Genomic DNA, 17,007 nt, shown 5'->3' with positions numbered 1-17,007 from the left:
GCTCTCATTAGTGCAAGTGCTCACAACAGCTTCCAAAGCTTGTAGCTACTAAGTATGCTAAATCCTGTGCTGGATCACATGCCACAAATGCTTTCCATTTGATGCACATCTAAGCAATATAGATATGAATTCTAACTATCGATACTAAACAACAACATATGGCTACTAAATTACACTATTGATTTATATATCATGTATTAGTTTACAAAAGTAAATTGTGCATGTGATTTGTAAAGTATGTGTTAAATTTATAAAGTAGGACAATGATTTATAAAATACAACAATAACCAAACTAAGTCACTCGTGATGATGGTTTGTAAAATATACTTATGATTTATTAATCTGACATGTGCAATTTATAAATCATAATGATGATTTATAAATTATGCATGTATGGTTCATAAAGTATGTTATTGATTTATAAATCATGTGTATGATTTATAAACTATACACATGATTTATAAACTATACACATGATTTATAAAGTAGTACATTGATATATAAATTAATATTATAATTTATAAATCAGTGTTTATACTTTACAAATAAGTGTTATAGTTTACAAATCACATGTATAATTTATATAAATCAATGTTATAGTTTATAAAGTATGTCAATGATTTATAAATCAGGTATATGGTTTATAAATCAGGTATATGGTTTATAAATCATGCATATGATTTATAAAGTATATGTTCATGATTTATAAAGTAGTGCATTGATTTATAAAGTATGCTTATAGTTTATAAATAAGGCATTTTTGTACAATTTTGGTACAAACGGCACCCCATAATCGTCAAGGTCCTCTATTACCACAACAATCTCATCAGCGATCACTAATAGTTCTTCAGCATTCTGAGCTGAATTAACAAAATACGCCAGTATAATAATAATGCTGAAAAAATATTATAAACTAACTTTGCTGGGCTAATAAATCAAACAGATTTGTAATTCCAACTATAGTAGAACCACAGTTATCCTACTACGAAATAACTGCTCTATTAAAGTAGTGACTGTTCTGTTAGGGTAGTTGAATAATAACCAACGTTGTTTAAGGTTATTTATGCACAGTTTCAGAGATATGGACTTTTAACTTATGGACCACCCCTGGTCCCAGGGGGTTCAGATAACTGAGGTTCCATTGTAGTAACCCAATCTCATATCACAAGCTGTTGTTCATGACCTGACTATGGCTTTAGAGACCCAACACAAACAACAAACTATAAAAATCATATAAAACACTGGCTTGTGGTTTATTAGGTGCTTTCTTCACAGGCATGGGAGAATTCTTAGCATTCCACCTCAAGCGAGCGTTGCTAGTGGCGCCCATGCTGGTTACTGAGGTGCTACATATACCAGGAACTTGGAGGTAGCGAGTAGGTGCCTTTGGAGGAGGTTTCTCTTCTACTTCATGCAACCAGGTCTACAAAAATATAAACATCACCATGACAACTGAGTAATAACAGCAGGTGTTGTGCAAGTTCCACCTCATATTGTGTACATGTGACAATGACAAGAAATGATGTCACAGTCCTCTCCTAGGTAGTGGACAGAAAGATACATCACACCACCAAGAGGGAGGTGGGACACATTACATTCCTTTGATGTAAAAGCATGTGTACCAAACGTGACACCTGGTAATTATGTTTGTGTATCCTTTTGCAATGTTCACTAAAGTATAATGCAGTGTTTGCTCTTTAAGTGTGGTTTGAAAGTAATGTACCATAATTAGCTTTATTTTCGTGCAAAAAATTTTCGTGATAAAAATTTTCGTTGTAAAAATATTTTCGTATGGTTTTCGTAAATGACTGTTCTATTAAAGTAGTTCGATCTTTTATAAAAATTTTCATGCAAGAATAAGAGTTTTGCATACGAAAATTATTTTACAACAGAAAAAAAAGCAAATTACAATATCATGTCTGGGATAGCTGAATAAGTTATTGTATAAAGGTTCTAGGATATCAATAGCTAATTCATACATTGGTATTGATACTGAGATGTAAGGGTTGAATAAGGTTGATTTCTTTGAGGTCATAAGATGTTTGATGTGACATGACCAACCTTGTTTGGCAACCAACTGCACCAAAAATAAGGTAGGAAACCTGGATATCATGTTTGTAAGTTCCTATTATGATTTCAGCAAACAAACACCCGACAGCCTAACTAAGGTCAGGGCCAGAGGAGACAGTTCAGTTGGTCAGGCCTGAGCCAGACCAATAATCTGGAGCTGGCTGGTCGGCTCAAACTATATTACTTTCATAAGGAGTTCATAAAATGAGTTACCTATAGGTTCAAAGTAGAGTAAAGCACAAAACTACATGTACAGTACTGACAATTATCTTACAGCACTGCACAGTATAGCATTTGCATCATTTTGTACAGTAAGTAATGATTGTGGGATCTACATCATGCATGCTGTTAGTTGCATTGTGGGAATTATCATGCGTATGGCAGGTGCCTTCTTTGGTTCTAAATCAGCACCCTTAATAACAATCCAGTCTTCATGAAATAATCACCAGCATTTCTTGGCTTGTCACTCTTGGCTTCTTTTTACTGAGCAAAGGGCTGGCATCTTGGCTGGTATTTCCACAGCAGGAAGCTGTACAACTTATACTCATTGATTGAATTTTATACAATATAACAACTATACATCACCTGGCGGCCATCTGGATGAGATTTTGAGTTGAAATCACCCCTCTTCAACTACCCACTCCGGCCTTCGGTAGAGATACTGAGCAAACTCTCTTATATTTATCCTACATCATGCCATTTTTGCTAGTGATTGATTTCATGATTGCCCACCAGTATATTTACATGATGATCCATTAACTTCAACTCAATATTCCTTCCTCTAGTCCGGAAGGTATATTACGTATGTGCATTATGTGGGCCTGTTTCCATCATCCCAAAATATTCTTCTCCCAATATACACAAGAGGACATAGGACAAATTTACATTTGACAGACTTGCCATTGCATGAAACTAAGTATCAATTCAGTAGACAAATACATTAGATAAGTCATTACATTTTATTTAGCACATGTAGTTTGTTTTCTGGATAGACATCTACAAATTGAGGTGTGTTTTCTGTTTGTGCTGTTTAGCATTGCAGTACTAAACTTTCAAAATTGAGACAAAGAAACCCCCATAAAAAGAAAAATGGTCTGGCTTGATGCATTTTACCTATGAATGAAAAAAACCAGCAATAATGGCCAATAAATTTATGGTCTTAAAGTTTCCATTTAAATGTAGAGACTTCACTGCATTAGTTATCATTGTAAACTAGTAGTTAACCCTTTGTTAAAACATGGCTAACAAGGTAAGTTCTTTCCTATAACCAAGAGTACAAAAAACATGTCACCAACAACTACACCATTCATTCAGCAACTAGACTTTCACTTTCTCTAGCCTAAAAAATGTGGCAGCTGATACTTTACATACAGTGGGACTTCAGTTTTCTGGACCTCTCTTAACCAACTATAAAAATGACTTCTTAGTGACTGTTCTATTAGGGTAGTTGAATAATAACCAATGTTCAATGTTCTTCATGCTATTTTAAGATTATTTATACACAATTTCAGAGAAATGGACTTTTCAGACTCCTGGTCCGAAGGTGTTTGGATAACTGAGGATCCACTGTATGTTAATGTACACATCTGGAACAACAAGGGATTTTCATGTGACGTTAGAGATCAAAAGCACTCACGAAGCATTCCGGATGTACTTTTAATTTTTCTAAACCTAAGAAAAAGTAAAATTGATGATGATTAATTTTGTAGTCTGAAGTTCTGGTTTATAAACTAAAACAAAACTGAATCTCTCTACACAAAACAACTCAAAATTTAGTACTGTAAAGTGTGGAAGTATATGTGTGTTAACTAAATGTGTGGCCATCACAGTATATATGCTTTTTAAGGCTCAAACGAATAGTAGCTTTCTGTATTCGAATATTTACTCAACTATTGTCCGAATACTCGAATATTCGGTGTAAGGTTTCATTGCTATGAATGCAATCCAGTAATTAAGGTGGCCACTACCAAGAAACCTATAAAGAACCACAAACAAGTTTGTGGCTTCGTATGAATAACTTAGAGCAGCTCAGGTATTTCCGACCACCATGTATTATCGGACGCGATATTTCCTAGATGGGCGATGAGGATCAATTGTTTATAACAGCATTATGATGGCCTATCACTATAAACTCCATTCTGAAAATATGAGGGGATTTGGTTATATTACGTGGTTGCAGTGACCTTCGAAAGACGGTGTCCAAAAACATCAATACTCGGATGATCGCATGAGCGTTCGGACGGCCTGTCTCCACAGCTTGCCAAGCACTTCACAAACTAATGCGTGATGGCGGCTAGCAGAGCTAACCTTCAGCTACCCCACACTAGAAGTGTATCGTTATTGTACACACTAGAACGGAAATATGACATAATTTCCTCGCTCGGTAACGTGATCAAAAGTCGGACTCCCACGCTTAAAGGTATTTTCGGATGCGCGCGAAAGAAGCCATCTTGCCGCACTTGTAAATACAATTAAGTTAGCTATATATATACTTGACACAAAGTCAGGTTGAATATTTTCTTAGAGAATGACTGATTACATAGCTATACATGCACAAAAGACAGCATGTTAATTTAACACATATACTAAATCATAACAAGGTGACTGTTTCCAGTAGCTATTACTTTCCAGGCAATCGACACGAAGGACAATACCTAAATCAACTCATTAGTAAATGGACACACATACATTTATGAGCTGGTTACCATTGTCCTTTTGGTTTTGCAGTCAGTCCCACACACTTGAAATGGTACCACTCAGTGGAACACTACACAGGACACAAAGCAATGACATTACACATAACCATGATAGTTAAACGCCTAACTGTTTATTTTGGACAACTTTGGGGCTAATACTTCATGACAATTTCATACAAAAATGTGACTGAATTTCGAAAAACCATCGATCTACGCACAGTACTTTTGAAGCAAAATGCATTAAAAACAATGGGTAAAATGCAAGCTTCAGAAAAAAATGCAAGTTTTTATTACCTCACTGGTCAGTGAATTAACACACCAGTGGATAAATCCTGGGCATCATCATGTTAATAGGGGGTTCGAAAATCCTTATTTCATCTCCATACACCGATGGGGTTCTGAGTTACAGATGCTTGTTTACGTTGTTGTGATGAAAGAATTTACTGACAATCTTTCTTGAGTGAATGCACCCTCCTTCTCAAACGCAGAAGCCTACACCTTGGGCAAAACCTATACCCTGGTGGATTCACAAATACATGGTGAACACAATGAGCCAAGAATCAACTCTGCATGCCGTTGTATCAGTAAGTTATGGTGGTTTATGTAAGCCTGTAGATTATTTTCTTGATGGCTTCTGTATGTACCAATTTATTTGCTCATCTCACTGTCTAGAGCTATATTTCCCCCACTACTCAACTTATGAAGCTGAAACTTTGCCAATCCATTCCTGTCACTATAGACAACAAAGACACCAATAAAACAATTTTTGAAAAATGTGCTGATATCGACGGTTTTCTAAAATTAGGTCACAAATATCATATGGTGTAAATCCCAGATTTTATGGCAACCAACAGTTTTCTCCCCAGCAAAATAGAGTGAGCGACAACGCTGTTAATTTATATCATATCAAAATCAGTTTGTTGATTTACACATTCCTTTTACTATGTCAAAGTAATTTTAAGCGAAATAGAGCGGTACTGCACTACTCTACCACTCTTTAGCCTGACCAATTTAGAGAGGGGGACCTTATTATAGACTCTGCATGAGGTTCACTGCATACTTACATGTTGATTATCACAAGCAATCATCCTGCCAAATGATTCCTATAAAATATATGAAGGCAAAATTAATGCGTGCATAATAATGGAGCAAAATAATTCAACATAATAGTGCTAGCCTGCTGTACCAGTGCTTGCAATTATCTTATTTAAAATGCACAGGTAAACATATGAAGAAGTTTGCTACATAGCATAGACATTATTTTGCTTAATCAAGGAACATTGGAATTTTCACAAACTAACCTGCAGAACTAATTCACAATGCTTTAAAATTTGTTTCATTGTAACACTTATTACAATATGTAGTGAAGGTTAATGGCTGTCTCAAGACATCGAAATAGCTCAGAGCATTCCTTTCCAAATATCCACCATTCAATTCGCCATACAATAAGTGATTTTCAACCTTAAAATGACAAGCTTAAATTTCCACTGCTTTCCTTCTGCTATAGCTCATCTTAATCGCTATTCACTGCTCTTTCCAAATCTGCTTTGGAATCTGAAGTATCTATCACGTGTTGTGGGTTATTACACTTTTTATTACATGCCCCCAAAACTCCCAATACAAAATGTATGGGAAAATTTGCTACACCTAATTTCTGGCTTGTTAAAATGGTTTAGGCCATTTTGACAAGCCAGAATTGGACTTGTTCTGGCATCATTGTACTCACAGAGAGTTGCTCTACACCTGTCAAATTTGGAAAGTTACTAAACAGACTCAATGTAGGCGGTACACAATAATTAATTTAATTTTTCATGGTTTTCAATCAAAATGTATTGGACATTCCTGTTCCAACTGACATTTTTTGCCATGAACAAAAGTATAGCAAATGTCCGCAAATTTCTTGATATGCAATCTTAAGCAACAGAAAACTATACAGTTAGTAAATTTAATACATAGGATCTGAGGTCATTGGTCTTATTAAAGAGGTGGCCCTACTGTAACAATCAAGTAAGCTATTAACATACCTAGTTAACCACACCTGGTGCCTTGTAGTCTGGTTAGACTATACACAACCATTGGTACTACCTATATGGTACATTCCTTTCAAGTTTGTAAACAGGCATAAAATTCAATTATACTGGGCATATCCATGCATTCACCAGGTGTGTCCATTCACTGTACTGCACTACATGAATTTAGACTAACAGTGGTATTTTGTCAACAACAATGTAACTCACTTTTTTGCAAAGGCAATATTTGGCTCCAACAGGACTTTTAGGCAATGGCAATCCAGTCTTGCTACATGACAATATACACAGTATCAGTAAATGCAAGTTCAGTATGTTACATTCTCAGTTTACAATTACACTAAAATCTCACAGTGATATAGAGTCACTTATGTATGAGAACAAAATTGTTGTCCTTAATAATGAAGTGGCCTTATTGTGTTAGAGGTGGCCACTATAACAAGTGGTCTTGTTAAGTAGTGACTGCTAAGTAAGCTTTCACTGTATGCTATATATAAATGTATAATATTGACCCATACCTCTTTTGCTGGACTGTCATGCTTCTCTGTATGGAGGAACTAGTGCTCCTGCACCCAGCTTCCTTTGCACGTTTCTTTTGAGGTTCTTGATTTTCTAGATTAGGACCTAGTTTGATGACAAGTACAATAAAGCATGCTTACATGTATACTACACCTTTTAAACAACTACAAACACACTCTTAATGTATATACCTTGAAGCTTAAGCCAAGCATTGTATTTGTCATCAGTTTTAAAATCGTATCCTTCCTCAAGACGTCTTTTATACAAGGCTACCTCAGTTCTAGTAAACTTACAATTTTCTAATTCATTATGAGAGGCTACATAAGTAGAATTCCTCTTTAGAGAAAGTTTACAACATGAACCACAGTATGTACCTGATTGTGTAACTGGTGTTTTCTTAGTCTTAACTCCACTAGTTACTTTACCACACTCTTTAGCTACAAAAAATAATCCACGAAGATGATTTGCACAGTATGTGCTCCATGCAATGTATATATAATGAGGCATGCATACAACTAAACAAACTTGTGCAAGCTTTATATATGTGTGATTACAGTGGATACTTTGATAAATGTACATACCCTCCTTCTCGGCTTGCTTTTCTAATCACTTGGCTTCTCTTTCTTGTTTTCTTCTTTGCTTCTCGATTTCTGTCTCTTTTTTCCTCGGCCTTTTTTGTTAGCATGTCCATATTCTCTTGGCTGGTCAGCACTCTTCCACAACTCTTAGGGTTAACTGTAGGGATCTTATGAGGTGCCTCAGGAACAGACAGAAATTGCTGAACTCCAGTAGAACAAAGTGGTTTCATCCACACATACTCAGGATGATATTTTTCAAGTCAGGCATTATATCTTTCATTCTCTGTAACATTAGAGTTGGCTTCATACCATTTCTGAAAGAGCTTTTCTTCCTGTTCTTCAAATATTTGTTGGCTTTCCGGTCTTACACTCTCTGTACTTTCCAATGACTTGCAGGCACGACATCTTGGCGATGGACAAATCAAAGGAACAAAAGCCAGCCCACTTTCCTCTAGTGTATCAGACGAATCAGGAATTAATTTCAGCAACGCCTGCCGATCTGTAGGATATATCCCTGTCATCCGAAAGCCTGATACAACATTAGAAATAGTCATGCTTCGCATCCATGCCTTACTGAACAGTTGAGAAAACTGGTATCGCGTTACGACTCTTCCTGGATTACCAATCATAAACTCATGACAGACTACTTTCCACGACTCTTTTAATGAACTAAAACATCCCTTATCTAAGGGCTGTGACAAGTGGGTTGTATTGGGAGGCAAAGCAAAAAGGATAATTTTCTCCTTTGCTGCCCGGCTAGTTTTATTGTCTCTGGACAATAATGAGAGGAGTGGCCATCCAGCATCAGCAGAAGTGGTCTTACAGACGGTGCGTATCGTAAAAAATGGTTATTGAACCAAACATCAAATAATTCATGATCAATCCATCCTTTAGATGACAGACCATAGATAGTACCAGGAACTTCTCCAACTACAAGGTCAGGAGATAACGATTTACGATCCCATATTACCATTGGTGGTAAAGAAAAGCCTGCTGCACTCACACAGGCTACAACTGTAATTTGTGATTTATCTCCAGAACTGATAGCACAAGCACGACCACCCTTTTCACAAGCAAGCTTAGGGGGCTTAGGATCCAGTGGCATCCCAGACTCGTCCATGTTAAATATCTTTCCAGGCTTACCACACAGTTTGTTTTCCTTTATGGTCTCCTAAGACCAAAAAAACAAGGATAAATCTGTGTAAGCAAAATAATAAAAGTACCTCTAACAAGTCGAAGTATCTCATGATAACTTCAGGATCCGTCGCTTTGCTCCTTACATGGGATACAGACACTGGTGCACGCAGCACAACTTGTGGATGCCGTTTCCTGAACGAGTCCCACCACCCGTGGGTAATGGTGCGGTCCATTCCTTTGCTGTCTACTATTCGCTGAACCAAAGCAATAATCTCTAATCTGAACCGGGCATATGAAGAACGTAGCAGGAATGTCACGAGCTCGTGTTCTTCGGCTAACGACAAATAGCTACGTTGGAGGACCACTCACAGCTCCAGGCTGTACAATCCCACTGACTCTGTCACCCAGAGTTGATTTGGGAACTGAAAATTGTAGTGAAGCACTCCTAATACTCATCTCGGATGTAATTACTGCATGTAAAGCTTGACTCATCTGCGCTTCGGTCCACTGTTTGTAAACAGGGCGTTTTCTGGTGTCCCCACCCGTCGAAACGACTCCTTCTGTTGATGATACGGCCTTGTTCTTCGCTCTGTGCACTCTGTCGGCGAACAACATAGGTACACCTTTCCTGAATTTCGATTGTTAGGTGAATTGCGCATGCGTCCGAAAACAAACTTCCGCGTGGGAGTCCGACGTTTGATCACGTTACCAAGTCAGGAAGTCAGGCTATTTCTCTAATTCTAACAGGAGTAATTGCAATATGCTTGTAGTGTTGGACAGCTGAAGGTATGCTCTACTAACCACCATCACACATTAGTTTGTGAAGTGCTTGAAAAGCTGTGGAGACAGGCCGTCCGAACGCTCATGCGATCATCCGAGTATTGATGTTTTGGGACACTGTCTTTCGAAGGTCACTACAACTATGCAATATAACCAAATGCTCTTATATTTTCAGAATGGAGTTTATAGTGATAGACCATCATAATGCTGTTATAAACAATTAATCTTCATCACCCATCTAGGAAATATCGCGTCCGATAACACATGGTGGCCGGAAATACCTGAGCTGCTCTACTGAGAAGAAAAGGGTAGCATAGTGCCCTTTCTGAAAGGATTACCGCAGCGATATTGTGATGGAAAGTGTTTATAACAAAGTAGAAGTATCTGGAGTAAACCATGAATCCATATGAAGTCTTGTGCTTACGGCGATCTGCCACAGCATTAGTACATCTTCACCAATTAGTGGCTGCCTAATGCTATTTCTACTGTTCGCTTCTTCAACACCATTCTTTCCATTCAATGGCATAGTCTCCGCTTCCTTAATTGCTTACAGCTAATCACGTGCCATTGTATAACAATCATGTGCGAATATTCGGGGGTTAATTTTATTATTCGAATACTATGCCAACGAATATTAATACGAATAATCGGCTATTCGTTTGAGCCCTAATGCTTTTATGTCAAGAGCTTTTTTGAAGTCATTTCACTTTTAAATGTTTGCCTGGTGAGGTCCTTACCACCTTCCTGGACACCAGATAACTATTACCATTCCAGAAATGCTCTAATCAAAACGGAGTTAAGGATTTCACCATTTGCTATCATAATCACCAACATGCCTCATTTAAACCCCCTCTACACACACCTTAAACTTGTGAAGCTCAGTATTCAAGACATCCAGCTTTGCATGATTCTATTCTAATGACTGCTGTATCTGTTTGGAATTACCCAGTGATGGATTCTGAGCCTATTCCTTCTGCATCTTTTCCATTGCTGTCTTATATGGACCACATGATCATTGCATCATAATACATCATGTTTACTTGTCTGAGATAGCTTTTTGCTTGGCAGCATCTACCTTTATCCTGTAGCTTTCTTCTCCATTGCTCCGGGGGAAGATGGCTGTAACATAACCTTCCTTAGGGTTTACCTGCAATCATTAACCCATCATGTCAGATTAATGGCCCACCCCCATTAATTTTACTGCCCATATGTAGCCCTCCCCAAAAATTTTTACCACTACATGACCCTCTCCCAGTTTATTTCCATCCCTACCCACAATTCAGTGGTGGGTAAATGGAACCAAAAGTGCTCATATAGCCTAATAATGGGTACAGACAAATGATACAGTGTATGCTGTAGAATCATAGGCTTGCCTGTCCAAAGATCACCCCAACTCCCATAGAAGCTGCCAAACTATCTAGCTAAAGGATGCTGAGTAACCAGTTAAAAGTTATGAATTTAGGCTGGGTGGAACAGGGTGAAAAAGCCTTGGATAATATTGGGATCTAGATATGACAATCTGTTCTGATGGCTTATCAGTAGCTCTGTCTTGTGCTACTATACACGTACACACATAATATTATATACATACACACACACAAAAGCAATTCCATGTGAAACATAGCTATCGTCCTTCAATGAACCAGCACTGGGATGCCTGTGCACCACTCAACCACTCGAGTCTTGTGCAGGCAAATCCTCCTAGGGAGTGGCTAGTAACCTAGGGAGTAGCTAGTAACCTAGGGAGTGGCTAGTAACCTAGGGAGTGGCTAGTAACCTACAGGAGGGCTGTACAGGTCTCATGAAGTGAGGCCAAGGAATCCAAAGTTACAGTATGACCAACACCACTAAGAGGTAAAGAGTGTAGAAAGTTGTAGACATAATAAGTCCTGAAACCTCTAGAGGAGTTTAGCTACAAAAAAGTTATTTATAGAGAGTTCAGCTACGTACATTACAAGTCTCTCTGTAAAGAGTTCAGCTACAGTATAAATCTAGCTACTAATAGTGAATTCAGCTACATTACCACTTTACCGCTCACCAAGTAAGCTACAGACAAGTCACTTTGTTCCACAGGAGCTATATCACAAGTCACCCTTTTCACACACACAAACACACGCACACACACAGAGCACAAAAGCAAAGCCTTCAGCTGCCATGCTAGCACAGTCATGCCTACTCAGTGAACCAACACTGGGACTCCTGATAGCTAGCTATATAACAATTCAATTTTAATGATATAACGAAGCAAGTTATATAGCTGGCTATAGCTATCAGTTTCAAATGTTAGACTCATGCTGCATGTGTATGGCTATAACAAAAGGGAACAATACTGTATTTACATGTGTCACAACTGTATAATGTAAGAAACTAAGTGAGTATATGATGTAGGCCTAACTACATGCTAACACAAGTGTTAGTAATTTACAGCTGAAAATAGTCTCAGATTTCATGCAATTTGGAAATTTTTTTGGGGGAGCATGCCCCTAGCAGTCACACAACAAATGCTCAGAATTTCACTGCCTACCCCTTAGCCTGACCCCTTTTGAATTGCTTTCTCTAGCCCTATAGCAGCCGGCTAGCTATATCACAGAACAAAATTTTGACACAAAGTAAGGTAGCAGTGCTTTATTGTAGAAAGGGTATTATTCAATGTGCCAAAATGTAGCTATGGTTTTTCACGCAAATATGTTTATGATATTCGGGGAATATAGGAATGAGCTGTCCATTATTATGCAGGCGCTTATGAAGCACAAGTTATGGCGCAAGCGCTTACGGCAGAGAACTCGAGGGAGGATTTGATGGGAGTATGGGCCACGAAATCTGCTAGCTAGACTTAGACTCACTCTATGGATTACGTGTGTGCACGCTTGTATGAATTTCTTGGATTGCTGCATATCCCGAAGCGAAGCCCAACCTCCATCGTAGACGAGTACCGGAGTGAAGAACAAGATGAAGAACAACCGATTACTCTTTTAGCTCTTCCAACAGAATTATTGGTCCATATAATATCGTTTATATCGACAACTCGTGATAGAGCAAAGTTGAGATGCGTTTCAAGGAGACTACGAAGTGTCATCGAAACACCGTCACTGTGGAGGGAGTTTGTGTGGCCTTACTACCACACTTCTGACGAAGGCTGTGTGACTAATGTGTTGAAGGCGTGTGGTGAACATATCATGCGACTAGCTTTTCCACATCACGTGATGCCATACCTAGTAAATTTAGCACCGTATTGTAGTAATGTGGTAGAGCTTAGCTTGCCAACAACCAAGTTATTACCTAATCATGTAGGATTCATAATGAAAAACATGAAACATTTGCAGAAATTGGATCTTAAATGGGGTAGTTTAGATATCATGCAACTGCTCATAAAAATTGGTGTGCATGTCACCTTAAAGGAACTGACAATCAGATTACAGAATTCTGTTTCAGGTAACTCAGTTATAGGCTCATGGAATCTATATTCGTGGCTACATTACTGGTCTGCGTTGAAACAGTTTGTTCCTCAAAGAATAAACATTGTGAAAATGGGATCACACACAATGGGCGACCACAGTTTAGAAAATTCACTTTACAGAGAATGGAAAAAGTGCAACTCTGATTCTCCTGCTGGTCACACTGGGTATCTCAAAATTTATAACCATTTTAGAATGCCGATGAATCTTGTTCCTACTTTTCCAGTATTTCAATTAGAATTTGGTCAAACTTCTTGTCTTCCTTATGTTAGTGCTAGTACTTTAGCACAGCCAATTATGGCAAATAATGATCACGAGGACTTATTACTATTACTTGATGGTCTCCATGGTAGTAAAATAGAATACCGAGGTGTTTCATCTATAAAATTTCCATATGATATTGATTACAAATACTTAAATTGCAATGTTACAAACCTTAATTCTGTAGTTGAACTTGATTTTACATTCTGTCAGTTATATTCAGACCATTTGGAGCATTTCTCTATTGTATGTCCAAACCTTCAACGACTTAATTTGCAGTACAGTGGTAGTCTTAAAAGTCTACATGGTCTGCATGTTATTGCTAATTCCTGTCATTACCTACATGGACTAAACTTGATGAATATATGTTTGAAAGATGTGGAGGATCAGATGCAATTGTGGGAAATATTGAGTGATATTAAGTTAACCCATCTAGCATTAGATCTCTGTATTTTGTTACCATCTACAAAAAGCAACAAGAAAAGGTTAAAGTTGATAAGTTTGTTTCAGAAATGTGTTAATCTACAAGCACTAGAAACAATGGCTTGCTGTCACAAATGCTCATCACGTTACGTTGACAACAGTATGTTACTGTTGTCTCATTTACCTTCACTTCAACATTTGATAATTAATGCTCACAATCACTCCATGACTTTTATGCAGAACATATTTTCTAGTTGCAAGAAACTTAGATATTTTATTACTACTTTCCATGTTAATGAGAAATCTTTAGATCTATTGTCAGCAAGTAGTTGTCATTTACAACAGCTGTGTATACAGTTTATCAATGCTGAACTTTCAGGAAATTTTATGAATACAATATCAGTTCATGGTGGACTGGTACATGTACTGTTGTGTGTAGCATCAGTGACCAGTGAAAGTGTTGCTGTACTTGTAATGAACTCTCCTAATCTACTGACACTCCATATTTATCTTTATCATTCACAAGACCACCTGAAGATGTTGAATGAAACTCTTGATGCTACCCTTAAGGTAAAAATGTCTCAGAGAAAACTGTTTACTTGTGGAAGTTACAAAATAGTGCGCATGCAACCAGGCTATGTTGATAATGACATTGTCAATCATGAACACCTTGCAGATTTGCTATCATTTTGGTAAAATTATTAAATTTCTTACCTATAGCTATCACATTCTCACACATACAGCAACATGTAACTGCTACCCCATATACCATGTAGTAACTTCGCATATAATATATATATTTATATCTGACATAGTCTGGGAAAACCAGTGATCGCCTATTTAAAAGTATCACTGCTAGTTTATAGTATCCAGTGTGTTGTAGCTCACCAATGGTTGAAGCTATGTGTACCAAATATTCACACGCTTTACACCAGTTTTTCCCTTCCAGAGAATCCCCTGTACAAGTAGCCAACAGCTAATTTTCCCACCATTTCAGATAGTTTTAAAGCTATCAGGTGAGTTCTAAAAGGGGTTAAAAGCGGGAGCTGGAGGAGGGCAAGAGACTGTTTAAAAAAATTAAAGAGGAAGGCATAGAGATGAATTAAGCCAAGTTATGGGCCATTCAGGTATCAGAACTGGCTAAAATGAAAGGACTTTTTTTACAGCACAACACCACAGGGCTGTACAGCCACATACAGCCATCCCTAGGCTCCATTAGAGCCCTAGAATGCTTGTACACATCACCGCTGTGCTTGGGAAAGGCAGCCAGTAAAAGCAGATCATTCAAGTCTAGTGATTTTGGTAATGAAATTAGTTTGATAGTTTATTCACGTAGCTTTGTGCTCTTGGTGAAAATCAAATCTGCTTTCATGGGAAATAAGACCAGTTTTCCCAGAGCCAGTCACTCACACACACACACACACACACACACACACACACACACACACACACACACACACACACACACACACACACACACACACACACACACACACACACACACACACACACACACACAAAGCACGCAGTGAAGTGCACATAAGCATGTCTAATTTTGCAGTTAGCTACATGCAGATGAGGTAAATACTTGAGCTTGAAATTAAATAAATGAAAACTTGTGTATGATGGTGACTTAGCTAATTATGGATGTGCGTGGCTATTAATCACTACAATCATATTCATAATTCTCTATACTCTACATGCACAGTATCTTTTCTTTTACTCACAGTGTCTTAGAATCTTCTGTAGCACAGTATGTCTCATACAAAATCTGTTCACTGTAAAAAATAAGTAATGAATACTGTGGCAAATACTGAACATAATTGTACATTTTAGCAGCTGTCAGCAGTGACATTCAACTATTTTAACAGTATCCACTACTTATATTGTAGAGTGTTTTCTTTTTATAGACCATGAACAATACATCTAAAGCATATATGGACAATGAAAACATGGAAAAAGTGAGCTAATCTCTTCTAGGGATTAACAAGAGGGGATCAAAGGGGTAAAACTGCTAAAAACCTACTAAACATTGAAATACTCCAATAAAACAGTCAACTAACTCTAATAGAACACCCATCATTAAAATTCTTTAAACTATAAAGAAGAAACATAAACTCCTAGACCAATTGAACTTCAAGTTTGAACCATACTGCAGAATTTGCGCTGTCCCTTTATATGAAAGCTAGTTATCACTGCAGAGATAACGTTACCACTGTAGAAATGACACTTAGTTAAAGTGGCTCACAGTGCTTATTCAATAAGGTTCAGTCAATATTATTGCCGAATTCAATCTCAGAAAGCTAAATCAAGGGCATGCCCCTGACCCCCTACTAGTTTACTTATTTAAAATAAATAAGGTGTCAGTGAGTGTCTCACTGAGTGTACTTCTCACACTGCACTATACTAGCTGTATCAACCAGTTGTCACATTTTTTGCCCCCACTATAGATGCCACTAGCTAGCTTAGCACCCCACTTGGGAAATCCTAGATCTTGGCTCCATTAAAGTATAGAATTTAGAGGATCTCGCATGCAAGCACAATTTTTGTGCTTAATGCATGCATTAGGCTATTATTATTATATTGCTTGTTTCCCGTCACCCAATGGAACAAAAACTGATGCGATTATTAATTTTACACTTGACTCTTGTTCTTTCAGTTTCTGACTGCTCTATTAGAGTATCTGGATCATGAAGGCTACCAGGTTTGTACACCTATGCAGCCTGTGGAACAAAAGTGAAGGGACTTCTATCCTTCTACTATGTTTATATGCACAGCTAATGCATTTATCATAAAGCTTAGTTACTCGGTGCCCTCCTTCTTTTTCTTTTCTTATTAGTACTTATCATGAAATAGTGCATTCACGTGATCTACGTATATAATCAAATAATTAAAACTTGGTGTGGCTACCTAGAAATTGATGCGGGCGGTGACAGGAAACAAGAAATTTAATAATGATGGCCTTATGCATCTAGCTCGTGCCCAGCCGGGCTCGCGCATTGATGTGGGTGTTTTGCGCATTAGCGCGAGCCCGACTATCTAGCTATATGCTGGGCACGAG

The 17,007-nt window shown here is 37.8% G+C and overlaps 1 pseudogene; it reads right to left on the bottom strand.

The window, feature by feature from the left end:
• Window positions 1-4,579: 4,579 nt before the first annotated feature.
• On the bottom strand, window positions 4,580-9,851 carry LOC136267597 (uncharacterized; annotated as a pseudogene).
• Window positions 9,852-17,007: the final 7,156 nt, after the last annotated feature.

This window comes from Dysidea avara, chromosome 9, assembly GCF_963678975.1.
Source record: "Dysidea avara chromosome 9, odDysAvar1.4, whole genome shotgun sequence".
Lineage (NCBI taxonomy): Eukaryota > Metazoa > Porifera > Demospongiae > Dictyoceratida > Dysideidae > Dysidea > Dysidea avara.
This window is presented reverse-complemented; position numbering and strand designations above follow the sequence as displayed.